We start from the raw sequence: 22730 nt of genomic DNA on the forward strand, positions 1-22730 counted from the left end.
CCTGAGGCACGCCATGTGTTCTTCCGGGGAAGTTGTCCCTGGATCATGGGACCCTGGCAGTGGCGGGCTGCACAGGCTCTTGGGAGGAGAGGTGTGGAGAGTGACCTGTGCTTGCACACAGGCTTCTTGGCGGCTGCAGCAGCTGTCTTAGCATCTCGTGCCCATCTCTGGTGTCCATGCTGATAGCTGTGGCTCTTGCCCATCTCTGGAGCTCTTTTAGGCTGTGGTCTGAATCTCCTCTCCCCACACACCCTGAAACAATTGTCTCTTGCCTCTTAGGGAAGTCCACAGTTTTTCCCAGACTCCCTCCCAGCTAGCTGTGGTGCACTAGCCCCCTTCAGGCTGTGTTCACGCAGCCAACCCCAGTCCTCTCCCTGGGATCTGAACTCCGAAGCCTGAGCCTCAGCTCCCAGCCCCCACCTGCCCCAGTGGGTGAGCAGACAAACCTCTCAGGCTGGTGAGTGCTGGTCAGCACCGATCCTCTTTGTGGGAATCTCTCCACTTTGCCCTCCGCACCCCTGTTGCTGCGCTCTCCTCCGTGGCTCGAAGCTTCCCCCCTCCGCCACCCCCTGTCTCTGTCAGTGAAGGGTCTTCATAGTGTGTGGAAACTTTTCCTCTTTCACAGCTCCCTCCCAGGTCCCATCCCTATTCTTTTGTCTCTGTTTTTTCTTTTTTCTTTTGCCCTACCCAGGTACATGGGGAGTTTCTTGCCTTTTGGGAAGTCTGAGGTCTTCTGTCAGTGTTCAGTAGGTGTTCTGTAGGGGTTGTTACACATGTAGATGTAGTTCTGATGTATTTGTGGGGAGGAAGGTGATCTCCACGTCTTACTACTCCACCATCTTGAAGGTCCCCCCTCTTTTTTATGTTTCGATTAGGCATACACATGTAACTTTCCTTTATTTCCTTTCATATCCTTTGCCTCGTCCTTTTGGTGTAAGTAGTCTGTCTCTTTTGATATAGGTTTTAGGAGCTTTTAAAAACATAATTTAAAAATGAGTCCTTTGTTATAATACTTGAAAATATTTCTTCCCCATTGTGGCTATCAGCCACAATGATGATAAGTGAAGCTGATTTTCACTTATACTGTACATTTAATCATACTGCATTTTAAGTTACTCATTGATAATTTTTTCCTTGTGATTTCTGTTTTTATCTTGCTTAATAAATGTCCAAGGTATTTTCCACATATTATTCTAATATATTTAAAATTCTTCTTTTCATATTTTGCTGTTTTATCTATTTAGAAATATTTTTATATGATGTGAACTAGAAATAGCATGTTTATGGTTCTTCAATAAGGATAATTTGTATACAGAATACTTTTCCTCTCAGTCATATAATAAGCACTCATAAATACATTAATCCTGTATATACGTGAATTGTTGACTCTATTCAACTGGATGATTTTTTTTTCATTACCAATACCATAGTATCTTAATTACTATAGCTTTATAGTGATCTTCATATGTAGTAAATCAAATCCTCCTTTGACCTTGCTTATCTTCTCCATTTTTCTTCATGATTGCTTTTGCTTTACTTGGACTCTCTTTACTGTGAATTTTGAATGTTTGCTTTCAATCTTTTAACGATTTAAAGCAATTATGCTTCAGACTTTCTTATAAACAGAACATAGATGGATTATTTTATATTCCAATTTAAGAATATATTGTTACTGATGAATTTTGTCCATGTATATTTATTGTGATTATCTTGATTGTTTTCATTTTAAAATTGAGATATAACATGCAATTTTCAGTATAAAGTTTGATGATTTTTTTTAACATCTTTATTGTAGTATAATTGCTTTACAATGGTGTGTTAGTTTCTGCTTTATAACAAAGTGAATCAGCTCTACATATACGTATATCCCCATATCTCCTCCCTCTTAAGTTTGATGATTTTTAAAATATATCTTATGAGTTGTAGTTAATCACAAGATATGGCACATATGCAGAACCCCAGAAGACTCGTTCTTGTCTTATCTAAGCCTATAATTCCTTGTAGTGCTAACCACTAATCTGATTTTATGATTATCAATGAGTTTTGGCTACTCATAGTTTTTTATAAATGGAATCATAAAATATTCGATAGATACTCTTCTGTGCCTGGTTTCTTTTGTTCATTATAATACCTGTCAGATTTATCCACGTTGTGGCATGTACTAGTAGTTTTTTCGTTGTTTATTTTTGTTTGTTTTTTTAATGCTTTTTTGTATTTTATTGTGTGACTATATCACAGTTTATTCATTCTCCTATTTATGGGAATTTGGGCTGTTTCTATTTGAGGCCTTTTTGAATCAAACTGCCATGGACATCCTTCTTCATGTATTCTCATGGGCATTTCTTATTTCTTAATATACCTACGAGTGGAGTTGCTGAGTCTTATGAAAGCATATAATTACATTGAGTAGAAAATGCCGATTTTCCAAAATATTTTACCATTTTACACTCCCAGCGGTGATGTAGGAGAGCTTCAGTTGATTCACATCTTGCCAATACTTTCACATTTTAGTTATTCTGATGAATATGTAGTGTTGTCTCATTGTGAATTTTTTTTATTGAAGTATAGTTGATTTACAATGTTGTGCCAATCTGCTGTATAGTACAGTGACTCAGTTTTACACATATATACATTCTTTTTTTAATATTCTTTTCCATTATGGTTTATCCCAGGAGATTGGATATAGTTCCTTATGCTGTACAGTAAGACCTTGTTTTTTATCCATTCTAAATATAATAGCTTGCATCTACCAACTCCAAATTCCCAGTCCATCCCTCTCTCTTTCTGAGGAGTAATGATGTAAAGTATATCTTTGTATGCTTCTTGGCCATTTAGATAGTATCCTCTTAGTGACTGTTGCAAAGTGCCTGCTCAAGTCCTTTTCCTTTTAAAAACTCAGTCTTTTTCTTATTGAAGTTGTATATTCTGAAGACTAGTCCTTTATTAGATATATGTGTTTCTAACACCTTGTTTTAGTGTCTGGCTTCCCTTTTCACTTTCTCACTGGAGTCTTTTGATGACAGAATTTTTTGACATTTATAAAATCTAATTTATCTTTTTTAATTTTTATAATTAGTGCTTTATTTGTGTGGCATTTAAAAATCTTTGGTCACCCAAGTTTCTGAAAATATTTTATGTTTTCTTCCAGGAGCTTTATAATTTTTGCTTTTACATTTATGTGTATGGTCCATCTTGAATTGACTTTTGTGATTAGTGTGAAGAAGGAGTCAGGATTTATTTTTTTCCATATGGCTTCTATACTTCAGCATCATTTATTGAAAAGACCAATCTTTCATCAATAAATTTTATTAGTGTTTTTCTCATATATTAAGTGACCATTTAAGTGTGGGTCTGTTTCTGAGCTTTCTATTTTGTTCCATTAAAATATTTGTTCACTTTCTGACACTACCATTTTGTCATACTAATATAGTCAATCTTTGTAGTAAATCTTGAAATGGTATATAAGATCTAGAAATTCACTTTGATATGCCAAGATTGTTTTAGCCATTATTCTAGATCCTCTGCATCCCCACATAAATTTTAGAATCAACTCATCAATTTACCTACACACTCAAAACTTCTGGCATTCTGACTTGACCTTATTAAAGTTCTAGACTTGATGATATTAAGTCTACCAATCCATGAATATGCTGTATTGCTCCATTTAGTTAGATCTTTTATATTTTTTTCAATTACTTTCTGTTGTTTTCTTTAAAATTTAAATATTTAAAATTTAAATAGTTAAACTTATTTCTAAATATCTAATTTTTTCAATGCTATCATAAATGGACTTATTTAAATTTTTATTTTCTATTGTTTTTGTTATAGTATATAGAAATATAATTTAATTTTTATCTATTCTAATAGTTTATAGATTGTTTTGCATTTTCTTTTAAAAGTAAAAACACAGTTTTGTGTCCTCCTTCCAATCTTTATGCCTTTTATTTCATGCCATATTATTTGACTAGGACTTCTACAACTGTTTTAAACAGGAGTAAGAAAAAGAAGAAATCCTTGCCTTGTTTCCAACCTTAGGGTGAAATTCAATATCTCACCATTAAGTATAATGTTAGCTGAATTTTAAAAATAGAAACTATCAGATTAAAGAAAGTTCCTTTTACTCTTAGTTTGCTGATAAATTTGTCATGAACAGGTACTAAATTTCATCAAGTTTTTTTTCTGCATCTATAGAAACAATAATTTCTATATATAAAATTTTTTCTCCTTCATTATTTTAATGTGATAAATTACATGATTGATTTTTGAATGTTAAATCAACCTTTCATATCTGGAATAAACCTCCTTGATCATGATGTATATATCGCTGTGGTCTATTTTCCAATATTTTATTGAGACATTTTTGCATATATCTTTACAAGGAATATTGATCTGTAATTTTCTTTTTTATTAATCCATGTCAGTCATCAGCATCAAGGCTTCATAAAATCAATTGGGAAGTGTTCCTTCTTTTTCTCTTTCCTGAAGGAGTTTGATAACATTGATATTATTCCTAACTTAAATGTTTGGGAGAATTCATTAATAAAGCATCTTGGCCTGGAGTTTTCTTTGTGGGGAGGTTTTTAATTATACATTTAATTTCTTTAACAGATATGGCACCACTCAATTTTTTTCTTTTTACTTGTGTTAGTTTAGGAAGTTGTGCTTTTCAAATTATTAGTTTATTTCATTTAAATTGTTGAATTTATTTATTATCACTTTTAATATCTACAGAATCTATAGTGATGTCTCCTATTTCATTGCAGAGATTAACAATTTTATGTTTTCTTTATTCCTTGCAGTAAGATATCTTTTACTATGGATTTATTTTTACATTATTTATATTAATGAATTTATATCACATTTTCACCAAACCAACTTTTGATTTGTTGATCTTATAAGTGATCTCTAAAGTCAGTTATTTCTGCTCTTATATTTACTTCCTTCTAGTTATTTTTTGTTTAATCTGATGTTATTTCTCTAATTTAAGGTGGGAATTTGTATCATTGAATTTCTTTATTCTAATATCTACATTTAATAATACATTTTTCATAAGCACTCATTTATAAGCTTCATATTTTGATGTTTTCTATTTTTATTATTGTTCTGATCAAAATATTTTCTACTTTCCATTGTTATTTGTTTTCTGACCCTTGTATTATTTTTAGTGTGTTGTTTTAATTCAAAACATTTGTGGAGTTTTTACTTATCTTTTTTATAAATTATTTCTAATTTGTTTCAATGGATGTCATACTCAAATTGTCAATTTTTTGAAATTTGTTGAGACTTGCTTTAAATGTCATCCCATTGAGTTATGGCTTTTATAGTTACAGTTGTGAATTTGGACTTATAATAATTTTTGTTGATTGGAAGGTAATATATCTTTATTCTTTGGATGTTTTTATATTTTTATTGTTTTATTTATTTATTTATTTATTTTGGCTGTGTTGGGGTTTCGTTGCTGCATGCGGGCTTTCTTTAGTTGCGGCGAGCGGGGGCTACTCTTCGTTGTGGTGCGCGGGCTTCTCATTGCGGTGGCTTCTCTTGTTGTGGATCATGGGCTCTAGGCACATGGGCTCAGTAGTTGTGGTTCATGGGCTCTAGAGTGCAGGCTCAGTATCATATGGGCTTAGTTGCTCTGTGGCATTTGGGATCTTCCCAGACCAGGGATTGAACCCATGTCCCCTGCATTGGCAGGCGGATTCCTAACCACTGCGCCACCAAGGAAGTCCCTGTTTTATTTGGTTTTTAGTAATTTGTCTATGAGATGTCTAAGTGTAATTCTCTTTCTAATTATCCTGCTTAGGTCTCCCTGACTTTTTTGAATTTGTGTGTTGATTTCTGTAATCTGTTTTAGGAAATTCTCAACCATTATTGCTTCAAATATTTCTTCTGCTGCATTTTCTATGCTCTCCTTCTGGGATTCCAGTTCCATAAGTGTTAAGGCATTTGTCCATATTCTACATGTCTTTTAAGCTCTGTTCTGGTTTTTAATATTGTTGTCTCTCAATTGGATATTTTCTCTTTACCTGGATTCAGATGAGCTTGGAAAAGCTTATGGGCCAGAAAGTATGAAAGTGCTCAAAAATTTTTCAGGCATGTCTGAAGGATACTATAGCTGCCAGTGGCCAAATATGGGACACTTTGAGCAACAAAATAAGTAGTGATAGTGATGAATTAACTCATAAAATAAAATACATAACCTTGAGTTCATACTGATATACATAAATGGCTAAATCAATAAATAAATGATGAAATAGATAACTGTTCCAGGCAGCAGAGTTCCAGTTAATTAGTGCAGAAGGAATGATTGCAATAGAAATAAAATCCTCATTTGGCAAACAACACGGTAATAATTTTTGTAGATGAAATCATCAGTGGTTGATGAAATTCGTAGGTGAAAGTCTGATGAGAATCAGAATGTTTGCATGGTCTCAGAGTATTTCCCCACATGATACTTATTAATTACAAAGGGAAAATAATAACTTTATACTGGAGAAACCTGGTAGACACTCCTTTAATCAAGCAAAATTTACATCAGCAGTAATAAGGCATATTGACATCATGTCCCTACTGATATTATGCAAAGCACAGGGTACAAAACAACTTCAGCGATGTTTTTGCCATCAAAAGTATAGCCTCAATCCAATCATGACAAAGCATCAGACAAACACAAACTGGGGAACATTTTACAGAATAACTAGCCAGTATACTTCAAAAGTGTCAAGCTCATAAAAGACAAAAAATACTGAAAACTTGCTTTTGATTAGAAGAAACTAAGAGATGTAAAAAGTAAATGCAATGTGGGATCCTGGATTGGATCCTGAAACAGAAAAAGAAAATTAGTGGGACAGTTAATGAAATTCACATAAGGTCTGAGTTTAATAATATTACATCAATGTTAATTTTTTGATTTAGAAAATTATACGGTGATTATATAAGATGAGATGGTAACATTGAGGAAAGAGGAGTGAAGAGTAGAAGACAACTTTGATATACTATTTCTGCAAAATTTTGTAAGTCTATAATATTGCAAAATAAAAATAATTTTAAGAATTAAATACTTCTACTTAAAATATCTAAATCATGACAGAAACAAGATTTGTTTCTGTTGTAAATTGTTTTTCTTGATTTCCAGTCAATGTGCACTGTTTTAGCATGCCTTTTGATTTTTGATGTAGTGTCAATGTGCATGAAAAATTGTTAAGATTCTAGCAGATGTTATTTTCTTCCAGTGTAGGTCAATGTTTTTGCAGGCAAATGTAACACCAGTGTATCTATTAGCTCCTGTGCCAGAATTGGTCAATAAAAGGGTCAGATAGCAAATCTTGCAGGTTTCTGGGGAGGTAGAAGTTACAGGTACTCAACTCTGCTGCTGTAGCATGAAAGCAGCCATAGACAATGTATAAGCAATGGCTGTGTATAAGCTTCTCCCCGCTTATTTCAAGTCTCTATGGCAGCCCCAAATCCCTGGTCTTTTCAGTGCGGTTAGATGCCTTCCTGGCCCACAGAGAACTGGGAAGTGTCCTTAGAGGAAAGGCCAGGTAAATGTGGAGCTTACCTAGTAAACTTCCCTTCCTTCAAGAACTGTATTTCCTATAGTTTCTGCCTACTTTGGATGTTCTCTAATGCCTTCAAAGGATCAAGGGTTTTATTTGTTATATTGTGTTGTGGAGGTTTTTTCCCTTGGTTTTTTTTTTTTTTTTTTGGTTCAACTTTTATCATTTTTATCTGTAAATGATGAGTCTATTATAGGCTACTCCACCATGACCAGCACTGGGACTCTTGCTTAATTATTTTCTACAATGTTATTTTGTACTTTTTGTTTACCATTTTTTCCCCTCTCTTTTCCTGCATTTCATTGGATTGAGTTTTATCTTTTCATCTCCTTTATTTTCCTTTTCTTTGCAAGTTGATCATTCTCTTTCTATTCTTTTTGTGACTGCCATTAAGGTTTTCAAAGTGTAAATTTAATCAATACATTTGCCTTCTGTATCAGTCAAAAGTCAAAAGGAAAACAACAACTTTCAAACTAAGTTCATATGAAGAGGATTGATTCACCAAGGGGCTATTTACAAAGATGAGAGGGGTTATGGGTTTTATATTAGAGAGTGAAAGAACCTGGGTCAAGCAACAGTGGAAAGGTCATTATTTCTAGTCTCAGAACAAAGAGGGAAAATTGTTAGGAACCTGGAAGCATCTCTTTCCTTGAGTCCAGCAGTGACCTTATTGAAAGATACAGACAGTCCTAGGTGAACCCACAGGAAGAGAACAAGGGAAATAAATACACTTGACCTCCCTTTTCCCCTCCGTCTGATCTTTTGCCAGGATTACCAATTGGCTGAACTCAGCCAGAACCAGAGGACTTAGGGTCATGATGATGTAATACATTCAAGTCAGGCTTTAGGGCAGAGGGTAGGTAAAGAAGTGTGAAGACTGTATCACGTGGAGCAAACAGAAGATAGCAGCACAACCCCTTCTCAGCACAAAATGCTTCAATACTAATTACCTGTCTCCTGACATCTAGATTATTGTTTTTCATTATTTTCAGCTTTATTTTATTCCCCCAAATTAGTAGTAGTAGTAGTATTTTATATAGTCACTGCTTATTTAGGTTTATCCATATGCTTATCATTCTTTGCTATGTTACTATTGTTTCTTGTATCACACACCTTAACTGAGTTTACATTTCTCCTTTCTGACTTATATGGTATAGTAGTAGTTCTTTCAGCAAGGGTTTGAGAGCATTCCTCTCCTTCCTTGTATGAAAATATCTTTATTTCACCCTCTTTCTTAAATGATGGTTTAGCTGGGCATTCCAGGCTGGCAATTATTTCCTCTCAGCTCAAAAAAGAAATGATTCTATTGTTATTTGGCTTCTATTCTTGTTGTTGAGAAATCTCTATAATTTACGTTCCTTTGAAAATTATCTTTTTACACTCATTACATTTACAATTTTCTCTTTGTCATTCAGGTTCAGAAATTTTAATAAAATAGATGTGGATTTATTTTTACTTAGTCTATGTAACTTACTGTACTTCTTTTCTCTTGCTCCTTACTTCTCTTACTTACTCCTTTTCTCTCAAAGCCGTTTCTTGCCTTTCTTGATTTTATTCTGTATCTTAGAATGGCTGATTCCTGCAAGCTGCTTTTCTCAATTCCTTAATTTATATCTTTAATAATTTTAATATGGTTTTACTGTCATTTTTAAAATATATTTCTATTAACTGTAGTTCTTGGTCATCTGAATTTCATTTCTTTGAATCTGTCAATTCATATTCAAGTTGACTGGGCCCTTGTGTGCAATTTAAGAATGAAGCTTATACCTATACAACCCAGGTGGAGAGAGTGCCCCAGTAGAGAGGTTTTGTGTTTCATGTTTTGAAGTATGAATAAATAAAACAAAATCTGTTGGAAGATAATGGCTCTTGAAGATGGATGGTGGGTATTTAAAGGTTATACTGTTCTCTCTACTTTCATGTATATTTAAAATTTTTTAATGATATTAAGATAAAGTAATTTAGTTAGCTAGTTCACTTCTTCCTACTGCCATGGAAATTAATTTTTATCTACTAGGTAGTTTTTGCCTAATATATATCAATGAGTCACATTCTTAGGCTAATATACTGTATGGTAATAATAAGAACTTCTTATGCCTTCCTTCACTTGTATGTTCATTCAGTAAGTGCTCATTAACTGCATCATGCTAAGTGTGAGCAACATCAGCGCAGTTCTTCCCCTTGTAAAGTTTATCATCTGGGAAGGTCATTAGATTACAATCATTAAAGATTATATACCGAGGAGAGAGGAAGAAAGCTGCAATATAAAGCAGCAAGTCAGGGAAACTCAGTTATCGATTGAAAGGGAATATGAATTGAGAGACTGTTATGTTTTAAAAACCTTGTAAGATACTGTCATTAAGATGAGTTATGTAGAAGTATGAATGTCTTGCTGGCATTACTCAGTGAAGTCAATTCAAGCAATGAGGTAGAATAGTGCAGTTTTAATAAAGAGAAAACATCCATGTTGGTGTCCTTCTTGATTGCCACAATACTGTAGGCACTCTGCTAGGGCCTTTCCATCATCATGTCCAGTCCTCAAAAGACACGGCAAAGTAGGTGTTTTTAAATTGAGAAAACTCTAACTGAAAGAAGTAACTGCCCAAGTTTATGGAGCTATTTACTGTATGAGGTAGGATGGGAATTCAGGTCTATAAGCCTCTAAATTGTGTTCTTTCCACTACATCATGCGGCCTCCCAAGTAGATGAGTGCCTTCTCCATGGAAATAAGGGATCTTTAACTGCCCGGATATTTTAATATTGTGAATTGAAAGCCTGCTTGATGTAGGTACTGGGAAGCATTTAATCCATTACAATCATGTCTTTCTTCTTCAAACATATTTCTATTTTTCTGATTACTTGCCTTGATCCCATGTGAAGGACCTTTGGAAAGTGCCATGCTGGAGTGTCAACATCATAGCTAAATTCTAGGTTCTAAATTTTATGATGAAAATATTTGCCATATCACCAGAGTAACCATCCAGGTCTTGTCCTGGTTTTAGAATCTTGGGCTCTGAAGGCAAAGGAAGAAAGTAGAATAAACTTCCACTGTTTGATGACAGCATAACACGGCTAGGAAGTTTTTGCCCCTCTTACTGTCCAAGCGCTTACTTTCTTGACCAGAATGTAGTTGGTAACAACGTTGTGATACCCAACACCAGCCTCTCAGAACATACACCTGTAACTTACAACTTTCTTCTTGTCACATGACCACCTTTGACCTTGTCTCACTTTAACCCTACACTGACCACCTTTGGAGACAAAGGAATAGCCCATCAGTGTTTCCCCACAGAAAATAAGAAAAGTAATCACATACTTGAATGAAAAATCAAAACCTCTAACAGTTTAAATCTTTCTCCAAGCAAGAAGAGATTTCTGGAAAAGAAATAATCTACCAGATATTTTTTCCATAAACTCTCACTTCATTATCCCTGTAAAAGAGTTTAAATGGTTGAATTACCTCCTTCTGTGGTGTGTCTGTTTAATTCTGTCAGTGATGTTATATAGAAACTCTCAGTGTCCAAAGCTTGGAATTTATTAAAAAGTAGTTGAAAACAGTGCAAATCCTAGCCAATTACCAAAAATAGAGAAGTAAAAAAAAAAAATTCTTGTTCTGACCTAGCTCAGCCCTATAATTTAAACCATTTCTAAAAATCTCAAAAAGATTCAGTTTCAATAAGAGCTTATTCTGATGCAGTTTCCCTCAATTTTTCTTATCTGACACATGGAATTTTGGAGAATAACATATTTCTTTAGACTGTCAGATACATAAGGCATTACTCTATTTGCATAACATTTTGCTATTTTAATTAGAAAAAATGAAAATTCTCAATTATTTATATACATACATATATTCTTCATTGGGGCTGCTTTAAAGTCATTACCTAAGATATATGCCAATATGCATATAAGATATATGTATATATCTTAGAAATGATTTTAAAACAGCTTCAACAAAGGGATTACAAACTGATTTTATACATTCCCAGAAATTTTTATGTGAGCTTCCAGGATAACATGGTCTGTAGCTGAATAGCGTTCATGAAAAAAAAAAATTGCAGTAAAATTATTTTAAATTTGAGAACGTGCACATTTCATGATTTTGCTTTCACTTTTCAAGGAAAATTCTTAGTTTTGGTGCTTCATTGAGGCGATTTTTAAAATATTCTATTAAACTGATTAAGATGATTCACTGCTGCAGGTGTTACCCTTATACAGTCAACTGTTAATAACATAATCATTCACACTTGCAAAGTGATTCAGCATCTGGTTCAAAGCTCCTTCTTCTAGAGGGCCTGATAGGTGCTAGAGAATTATTCAAGGGAAAAATAAGTAATATTACTAATGGTATGTGCCACAGTTGTCATTGAATGTTTACTGTTTCCATCTCCACTTTGTTTAACTGCAGAGGCCCTTGTGAAATGTCAGTGGTGAAGCTGATGATAAGATATTGCAAGTCCCGTAGCCCCCTTCAGATCACATAGTGTCCTTTTGAGCACTGATTAGCAAAGTCACAGGAATAGTCAGGAAGATGGGGAGTGGGCATGGATTTGAAACACACTTCAGAGTGAGACTCAAAGCAGCAGTTTACAGCAGGAAGCAAAGAAGATTGTGTCTAATTAGAACTTCAGGGGTGATTTCAAAAGGCCTAGTGTAATTACCTGAGTGGGAAGGTAGCCAGATGGAGGGTAACACCTCTAGTCGGGAGAAAAAGTCCTATTTATATTCACGAACTCATTCAACTATAATTCTAAGTGCCCATGAAGGAAAATAAGATTTCTACCTTTCAAAATGTTGTGTTAAGTATATTTTAAGCTTCCATGAGCCATGATTTTTACTGGAACTTTACATCATTAAACAACAAATGACCTGTTAATTCAACATTAAATTTAGTCCCATTCTGAGTTAAAGGTACAAACTCTGAAATCTCTATTCTAAAGGGATCTTGCATGAAAACCTAATGAAAAATATCTACAAAGCCATTACACTGATCATGTTTTAATCAGTGCCTGTGTTAAAATGGTTTTCAGATTCAATTTTTATCTAAGCAAACTCAAAAACGTAGATTGTAGGAAACTATAGTATAAACTGGCAGATTTAATGTAAAATTTACAAATATGCTAATTTCCATTAATTCATGATAAAGGTAAAATATGCTTGAAGAGAAAATGAATATGGGATCAGTGATTAGTTTTAACTTTAAATAGCGGTGTGGTCAAGGTAATGTACATGCACGTTTTTGTTTTCTGGTAGACACACATGTATCATCTTCCATGTTTGTGCTTACAGGAAAGAAAAGCTTGCTTTGAAACTTAATAGAGCAATGCTGACAAGCAATAAAATGTTAGGTCTCTTGATACTTAACATATAAAGTATATTTAAATTCTAGGCAATTTGTTTCATATGCTAAGACTAAAGAGAGCAAATAATTAACATTTTAAAATGCTGTGCAGTGTAGGTGCCTGTTGCTTTTATATTCAAGGTGGAAACAATGGAGTCCTCTGCTTTTACTCTTGAGGTCCCTAATGTGGGGTGGCCAACTGTGATATGAGTTTTACTACTTTGTCTGGTTAGTGATTTAACTTGACACTAGGTCAAGGCCATGGGGCCACTCAGATCTCTTTGAGGAAGAGAGACATTAGCTTTGTTTACTAGTTTGTGCTTATTGTGTGAGGCAGCTTTACTACACGAACTACTATTGTCTACTAGTCATTGGAAAGTCTCCCTAATCAGCAGTGTTAAACATAGTTGCCCTGGGGAATGAAGAACAAGGACCAGGAGACCTGCAGGCAAAAGTGTGTCCTGCTGACCGGAAGCAGACATTTGGGCCTTGCAACAAGAGCTAATGTCACCTTGGAAGCTTAGAGAAGCATGGTAAGGGAAGCAAGATTAGTTATGGTAAGAAAGTGTCATGAAACAAGAGAAGGTAAGAAATAAGAGAGTCAGAGGTTTGCTCTCCCCTACCATGTCTTTGGCTTTAAAAGTCAAGAAAGTGACATTTCCAGGAAGGACCTTTGTCTTCGGGATTCTTTCTCCTGGTTGCAGTCTCTTTCCCTGCCTTACAGGAGGCTCACTACACAAAGAGATGGAAAGGAGCAAAGTTTAGAAAGTTCATTTCCAAGCATGACCCAAATTCCCAAGTCTAAGTCATTTGAGTAATAAAAGATGTAGATGTCTGATTCTGTGAGTTCTCGTGTCATGCTCCGCTCTCTTTCTGTTCAGATGCAGGCGTCACTGTCGGTCACCTTCCAGGAAGCTCCCACTCTTGACTTCTCAGCTGTCATAAAAAGAGCATTTGGTAGGCAGGCATAGGAAGGAACCCAAGAAGAAATGGTCAAAACATTTGGTAAGCGGTCATCTCAGGGTTTCATGAAACCAGCTCTTGCATCCATAGTCAGGCAAAATTTAAATTGCAATTGCTCTGACAAGGGCTTAGAATGAATGAGAATAATGAAAGTGGACATTCCATTATTCTGCATTTTAAGTCTCTTCTTTAAAGTGAGACCTTTGGCTTACTATTTCTGACTCTAATTCCCCTTTCTCTTAACTATAATGAAAGCATATATTGATCGGCCATTGAGTATGTAATAGCATTTCACTAAAATCGGCGTATCTAGGAAAGATTAGAAGTATTTACTGGAAAGCTAATTTGACTAAAAGCAAAGCATCTGGCAAGTTCCTGACTTCTTAGCATAAGATTTCTAGACCCAAAAGGCAGAGAAAGTATAATGATCTGAATATTTAGATCCTCTTTTTGGTGGATTGGGATAATGTGTCCAAGCAGTCTTTAGTAGCTTGATAATTAGGGAAGGGAAAGACTAAGCATGTTAAATGGGCCCTTTCGATGATATTAGGAAGGTAGGAATGAAAAAGTCAAAACAAACACACAATAAATACAGAAAAGGGCTACTTCCATGGCCTAAAAATATCTCAAAAATAAAACTGGCTATAATAGTAGAAAGATGTCAACATTTAAATCCTAATTATCTTATTACACCTGATCACGATGAGGAAGGAAAGTAGACGCATATAAAGCAGGAGGATTTCTCCAGTAAGTCCAAACTAGAAGAGTGTGTGTGAAAGGTGACCAGGAAGGCTTCTAGCCAGGAAGACTTTAGAAATGGCATATACCTTTAAGAGAGTGTCAGAATAGGCTAGATTCTGGCATGTGCTAAAGCATTGGAAAATTAGGGGAAACACATAGAAGAATGCTTTTAAACCAGTAAAATCATTTTCAGAGTTAGAACAAACTTTATAAGACAAAGCTATTTTATTTTTGATCATAGGAATATAGTGCAATCACTTTTTTTTTTAAAGATGTGGAAATTGAGACCCAGGAAACGAAGTTATAACCAACAGCACACAGCTGATATGTGGAAGAATCCAGGCCATACCCCAGTTCTTCTTTTCTCTTTTTTTTATTGAAGTACAGTTGATGTACAATGTTATATAAGTTGCAGGTGTGCAATATAGTGATCCACTATTTTTAAAGTTTATACTCCATTTATAGTTATTATAAAATACTGGCTATGTTCCCTGTGTTGTATACTATATCCTTGTAACTTACCTTATACAGAATAGTGTGTACCTCTTAATCCCCTACCCTTCTATTGTCCCTCCCCGCACTGGTAACCACTAGTTTGTTCTCCATATCTGTGAGTCTGCTTCTTTTTTGTTATATTCACTAGTTTGTTATATGGGAAAACATAGGCAGAACACTCCAACATACGTTGTAACAATACTTTTTTGGATCTGTCTCCTAAAGCAAAGGAAATAAAAGCAAAAGGAAACAAATGAGACCTAATTAAACAAAAGCTTTTGCAAAGCAAAAGAAACCATGGACAAAACAGAAAGAAAGCCTACTGAATGGGAGAACATATTTAAAATAATATGACCGATAAGGGGTTAATATCCAAAACATATAAACAGCTCATACAACTCAACATCAAAAAACAAACAACCAGATTTAAAAATGGGCAGAAGACCTGAATAGACATTTTCCCAAAGAGGACATGCAGATGGCCAACAGGCACATAAAAAGGTTCTCAACATCGCTAATTATCAGCAAATGCAAATCAAAACCGCTACAAGGTATCGACCCACACCTGTCAGAATGGCTATCATCAAAAAGAACACAAATAACAAGTGTTGGTGAGGATATGGAGAAAATTGAACCTTAATACACTGTTGGTGTGAATGTAAATTGGTGCAGCCACTGTGGAAAATAGTATGGCGATTTCTCAAAAAAACTAAAAATAGAACTACTATATGATCCAGCAATTACACTCCTGAGTATATAGTAGGAAAAACCAAAAACACTAATTCAAAAAATATGTACATTCCAATGTTCACAGCAGCATTATTTACAGTTGCCAAGATATGGGAGCAACCTAGGTGTCCATCAACAGCTTAATGGATGAAGAAGATGTGGTACATATATACAATGGAATACTACTCAGCTATAAAAAAGAATGAAACTTTGCCATTTGCAACAACATGGATGGACTTGGAGGGTATTACACTAAGTGAAATAAATCAGAGAAAGACAAATACTGTATGATATAATTTATATGTAGAATATAAAAAATACAACGAACTAGTGAATATAACCCCAGTTCTTCTGAATGTGCATCCTGTGCCCTCCTCACTGCTGAAATATGAGCATCTCACAGGTGACCTGCAGTATATAAGGGGCTGTTCTTAGGACTATAAACCAACTAGATAAGTACTGGATAAGGGAAACCTGGCTTAAGAGAAGAATGTTTGAAAATAGCTTTTATAGCAGACTTACTATTCTATTCCACACTCAGCTTAATATCATGTAAATAGTCCTTGACTATACTTCTCCTACTGGACTTTGGCTAGTCAACTTCGGGAACACTGTATTCATTTGTGGGTTACATTTAAAGTAAAGAGGGCTACGAACCTCATTCAGAAGAGAGACCAGAATTAAGATTTGAAACCACGTCCTCTGTGCAAGTTTTAAAGCAAGAGTTAACCATTCAGGCACTTACAGTAGCCAGGTCAATAATATTAAATAGCTGAAATGGAGTAGAAGCAGAGATATATTTTTCTACTCTAGGGGAAGAATCAGCATAAGCCTGATAGTGAAAGAAACTGGCAGCCTGCCTCGGGATATACCAGACAATGGAGAATGATGGGGACCGTGGTGCACTAGACAACTTAGGCCTGTTCTAAGGAAGACAAGCACCACCCACCTCTAGCTAATCATTGCTATGTAGGAATGCTGGCCCAGTGGTACCAGAACTCCTGATATTTTAAAGTGAAAACTGAATTTTGAATACTTATGCAAAATCACCCAATTCTTTTGTATTAGTCCAGTTGATAAAACATACTGCCAACAAGAACAACAAAAATCACTGTGTGAAATGAATAAGCTGTCTCCAAGCTTGATCAAGCCCACAAGCCAACAATTTGCTACCTCTGAAGTAAAGGACTGAGGGATATTTATTCTGAAGAAGGGAAAATTCTAATGGCAACCTCCATTTTTAAAAAGGGATATTAGGTGAAAAAGGGAATCAATTACTCTTTCTATATGCAAGTGAAGATTAACATTTCAGGGTGGTATCTAAGCCAGAACCTTCTAAAAGAGATGTCTGAAGATGTTCCCCAAAGGTGTTGCTTCAGTGAACTGCTGTTACTGCTGCTACTGAAAGGGATAATGCAATTTTGGTGACGATCAGGAAAGATCTATGAAACCACAGGAACATTGTCTTGTGCATGTACAAATCATGATGGACCTTCTCAAATAAGTATAGACCATCAACCGCTGAAATACAAAAGAATTTGTAATTTATCTGAAGAAGGAAAAGAGAAAAATAAAATACAATGATCAAGGAAAGGGTGCTACTCCTTTCAAAGAACAAACATAAAAGATAATGTTTAGTCTGTAAATAAGAAGTAGAGGGTACATAATTAATAATCAACACTTAATATGCTCACATGCAGCCTGCATTTCTTAAGGGGTTATGATGCTTTCCATTGCCCTGACTTATTTGCCCATGTCCATTGGCTCCTCTTACCCTTATGCTCTTTAGTGACATTTGTGGAATTTGTAATTCCATGGAAAACACTTGGGAAGCTCTGCCATAGATCATAATCTTAGAATATTTGGATTATAGGAACTCAGAGATCATCTAGTCCAATTTCTCTCTGATGAAGAGCTCTGTAGAATTAAGTGATTTTTTACCTGCTTCCCAGGTAGAGGCAAGGAAACTACAGTGCACAAATTCAACCCTACGCCATTACTTGATGCCGTATTTCCTCAGTCTTTAATCATCAACTAGGGGGCCAGCTGAATGTCAACTTCAAATCAATATAGTAGTAGGAGGCCACTTCTTGAGATTAAGAAAGAGAGACACAGAGAGAGTAGTATAAGATGGCAAAAGCACCAAGAACACTAATTAATGAGAGCATTAATTCATACTGACCCGATCGCCACGCTTGTCCACCCAGGACACCTGTCACCACAGATCTATTCAAGAGACTTCTTGTCCAGCCTCCTGATATCAGATATAACCTAAGTAAATAATAGCACTCCTGAGCTCAGGAAGATGTAAAAATGTTGAACAGAAAACATTGTAGTATTCATATTTCTGCTCAGTGGGAGATCAATTTACAGATTAGATGCTAAGCAGGAAATGAGTCTTCTCATTAAATGGTGTTTAAGTGCTCTTCCTTTTAGCATTTCCTGTGACTAAAACCTCCCATCTCACAGGAGAAAATATGTAGTGCAGAAAGAAGACAGACATAGAATGTGAAGGTAGGAAAAGTTATAGATGTACAATCACACAGATATGTTCATTAGCAAATTCAACAGGTACACAGCTTTTGTCAAGATGTTGGGAGGTAGGGAAATTTATTTGCTCATTCATTAAATATTTATTGAGCTGCTACTATGCGCCAGACACTCTGGGTATGTTAGAGCTAGCATAGTGGATAAAGCAGATATAGTTCCTGTTCTCATGGAGTTTTAATTCTTGTTGGGAGGGAGGAAAGGACCATACACAAATAGAAAAATAAATAATATGAAGTCAAGTAATAATAATTGTTAGAGAAAAATAATGTAAAAAAAGTGAAGCAGGAAGTATGCACTTTCAGACGTGATATTTGATCAGAGATCTAAACAACATAAGAGAGTCAATGAACAAATAAAAGGAGAAAGAATTTGTGGGAAGAGAAAACAGTGATTACAAAGGTATATTCTAGGAACAGCAAGGAGATTGGGGAAGTGAGCAAAGGAGAGAGTACTAACACTTGAAAACTGATAGATAAGACTGTATTTTTAACACATGTATAAAAAAACTCAGAAGTTAATAATAATATTCTCAAAGCAGGATTGAAACCCCAGATTAGAGCAGTTTATGGAGAAACAAGTTTCATGGAGCAAAGATAAGAAATGCCAGAATTAGAACTAGTTATTCATTGTTATTACTTGCAGATTATTAATGATTTCTTTATGTAGCAAGAATTGGAAGTTGCTATCATATACATACCCATGTATGATAAAAAAATGTATAGAATTTTAATACAGAGTATGAGTATAATAATTCTTGACCAATTCTTAATCTTCACAAAATTCAGGGTAAAGAATTCCTTTAGATACTTTTATTTGGTGATTCCTAAACTACCACAGCCATTGTTCCACTACCTACTTTCATATGCAGTTGGAGTGTAGATTGATATAAATATTCTGGCAAGCTATTAGACCTTAGCGTATAAAGAGCCTTGAAAAAATTTATGCCATTAGAAACAATAATTCCACTTCTAGGAATCCATCCTAAGGAAATAAACAAATACAGACAAAGATTTATGGGCAGGGATATTCACAATAAGAAAAAAATTAGAAACAGCCTAAATGTCCAACAACAGAAATTACTGTACATCCATATGATGGCATATTTTGCAACCATTGTAAGCTCTGATTGTAAAGATTTTTAATAAGAAGAGAGAATTCTAATGAGCAAAAATAAAATGAGAAAGCAGTTGAAAAGTTATATATACAAATATACAAAAGATGTACGTGTCCATAAATACCATGGAGAAAAGACTGAAAGAATTTATACCAAATAGCTTAGAAGTGGAAGGATGGATAATTTTTATTTCCTTTGTTCTACTTGTTTTTTAAATTTCCCACAGTGAGAACCTACCATTTCTATATATGGGAAAAAATGTTTTAAAAAGTATGTGAAGATTTGGCTATCCTTGGACAGCTCCCCTTTGATGGGGGGAAATTGACTACTTCTTTTAAGTCTCCAAGTTTTCTATAGAAGATATCCTGGCACATTTGTCTTGCTGATGTCTGTGTCCAGAAGTTGTACTTGTCTTGAGGCTAAGAATTTAGATTTTAAAAAATGCCTACATTCCAGCTAGAGTTTTCCACAGTTTGTCCCATTGTGTTTCTAGGAGATGCTCTTTGAAACAAATATTTCCTTGGTAAAATAAATTTGGGAAATGTTATGCAGTTTGTTCTCCTCTTAAAAGTCACGATGCATATTAAGATGTTAGAGTTTCCAGGATGTATATAATATAGAAAACTGACTGAACTTGTTTACCCAACATATAACAAACTTGATGAGAAAAAGGTTTTTTGTTTGTTTTTCCTCACATACTTTCTTTTAAACTTTTTCAGAACTAGCGTTCCATGGAAAACTCTCCATGAAGTACAGAACTAGATAATTTTGAGACAGGCGAATGGGTAAAGAACTGTTTTAGAAGATGGAGCACTTCGGGGAAAGGTTTGCAGAATTATTAAGACAAAAGGCTTTCAAGTTGATGGTAAAATGTACAAATATGGTTCAGTTCAGTGTTTCCATTGTGCTTCTATTAGAAACCTGATTCTCAGCAGGATCAAACCATATTGCCTGTTTTCTCATAGGCCTGACATATATACTGAGAATGATTCAGTTTATTTCAGTGAATTTGATTGCACTGTCTTGGAGAAAGGCAACACAATTTAGTTATAGACCCCCTTTCTCTATGTGCCTAAATATAGTGAAAGAGCAGCATAGTAATAATTTAACATTTGTCAATAGAATGAGTGAATTTAAAAATATGTTATTCTTATCCATCACCTTGAACACACCAAGAAGACCACAAACCTCATTTCATTTTTGTTATGATTTGATCACTGGAAAAATCTTAATGTGGTCTACTACAACCGTTTTGTCTCCAGTGACCAGAGTGTTTTTTGTTAACCTCATTTTCAAGTGAAAACCAAGGAGGTTAAGTGATGTGCTCAAGATCACACAGCTATGCTTAGTCTTCATCTAAGATTTCTTGGCTCTTTGCTTCTGAAAAGGAAGAAATGGAGGTGGCTATCTGAGGTGATATGACTGGGAGAATAGCCAGCCACTGGCCCCTGGAAAACATCTCATTTTCCATCACCCTGACAGTTACCAAGTCAGCCACTGAAGATGCAGAATTCAAACCCATTTCTCCAACATCCCCTTCTGCTCTGCTGTCCTTAAAACTAGTATTTCAAAAATGTTCAGGTTTTTATTTTATTTATTTATTTATTTATTTTTTAATGTTCAGGTTTTTAAATCAAGATTTATTCTGTCCTAAATAAAGCAAAAAAAAAAAAAAAAAAAAGGACGCAATCTGAGGGTGAAGGTAAGCACAGCCAAGATCTCCCCTCCCCATTTGGAAGTTACAACTCTCCCTCCTTCTTGGGTCAGAGTCACACTGGAGCAGGAAACACAGCTCTCAGGACTCCTCAGACCCTCCTTTTTTGGCAACTTACAGCTTCTAACCAGAAATCTCCCTCCCGCCTTCTTCGTCAGGATACCTCAGTGATATCTTGAATGGTGTTGACCTAAAACAAAGAGACTGCCAGTTATTGCTCCAGCAAAACTGGATTTAGTCGGGATCAACAAAGAATTGCAACTCAGGGTCTGCAACCATGGCCAGCCTTGGGCAAAGTTCCCCAACAGCGAGGAGAAGAGAACACTTTTTTTTTTTTCAACATCTTTATTGGACTATAATTGCTTTACAATGATGTGTCAGTTTCTGCTGTATAACAAAGTGAATCAGCTATACATATACATATATCCCTGTATCTCCTCCCACTTGCATCTCCCTCCCACCCTCCCTATCCCACCCCTCTAGGTGGTCACAAAGCACCCAGCTGATCTCCCTGTGCTATGCAGCTGCTTCTCACTAGCTATCTATTTTACATTTGGTAGTATTTATAAGTCCATGCCGCTCTCTCACTTTGTCCCAGCTTACACTTCCCCCTCCCCGTGTCCTCAAGTCCATTCTTTATGTCTGTGTCTTTATTCCTGTCCTGCCCCTAGGTTCTTTAGAACCCTTTTTTGTTTTTTTTTTTGATTCCATATGTATGTGTTAGCATACGGTATTTGTTTTTCTCTTTCTGACTTACTTCACTCTGTATGACAGACTCTAGGTCCATCCACCTCACTACAAATAACTCAATTTCGTTTCTTTATATGGCTGAGTAATATTCTGTTGTATATATGTGCCACGTCTTCTTTATCCATTCATCTGTCGATGGACACTTAGGTTGTTTCCATGTCCTGGCTATTGTAAATGGAGCTGCAATGAACATTGTGGTACATGACTCTTTTTGAATTATGGTTTTCTCTGGGTATATGCCCAGTAGTGGGATTGCTGGGTCATATGGTAGTTCTCTTTTTAGTTTTTTAAGGAACCTCCATACTGTTCTCCATAGTGGCTGTATCAATTTCCATTCCCACCAACAGTGCAAGAGGGTTCCCTTTTCTCCACACCCTCTCCAGCATTTATTGTGCGTAGATTTTTTGATGATGGCCATTCTGATTGGTGTGAGGTGATACCTCATTGTAGTTTTGATTTGCATTTCTCTAATGATTAGTGATATTGAGCATTCTTTCATGTGTTTGTTGGCAATCTGTATATGTTCTTCGGAGAAATGTCTATTTAGGTCTTCTGCCCATTTTTGATTGGGTTGTTTGTTTTTTTGATATTGAGCTGCATGAGCTGCTTGTAAATTTTGGAGATTAATCCTTTGTCAGTTGCTTCATTTGCAAATATTTTCTCCCATTCTGAGGGTTGTCTTTTCATCTTGTTTATGGTTTCCTTTGCTGTGCAAAAGGTTTTAAGTTTCATTAGGTCTATTTGTTTATTTTTGTTTTTATTTCCATTTCTCTAGGA

General features: G+C 35.3%; 1 long non-coding RNA gene across 1 annotated transcript; it reads left to right on the forward strand.

Annotated features, from left to right (window-relative positions):
- Positions 1 to 380: 380 nt before the first annotated feature.
- Positions 381 to 21537, forward strand: LOC309633193. Its single transcript, XR_014247376.1, has 2 exons — positions 381 to 21070; positions 21114 to 21537. It is a non-coding gene; the product is annotated as an uncharacterized lncRNA (long non-coding RNA).
- Positions 21538 to 22730: the final 1193 nt, after the last annotated feature.

This window comes from Balaenoptera borealis (genome assembly GCF_965194805.1).
Source record: "Balaenoptera borealis genome assembly, chromosome: 8".
NCBI classification, from domain to species: domain Eukaryota; kingdom Metazoa; phylum Chordata; class Mammalia; order Artiodactyla; family Balaenopteridae; genus Balaenoptera; species Balaenoptera borealis.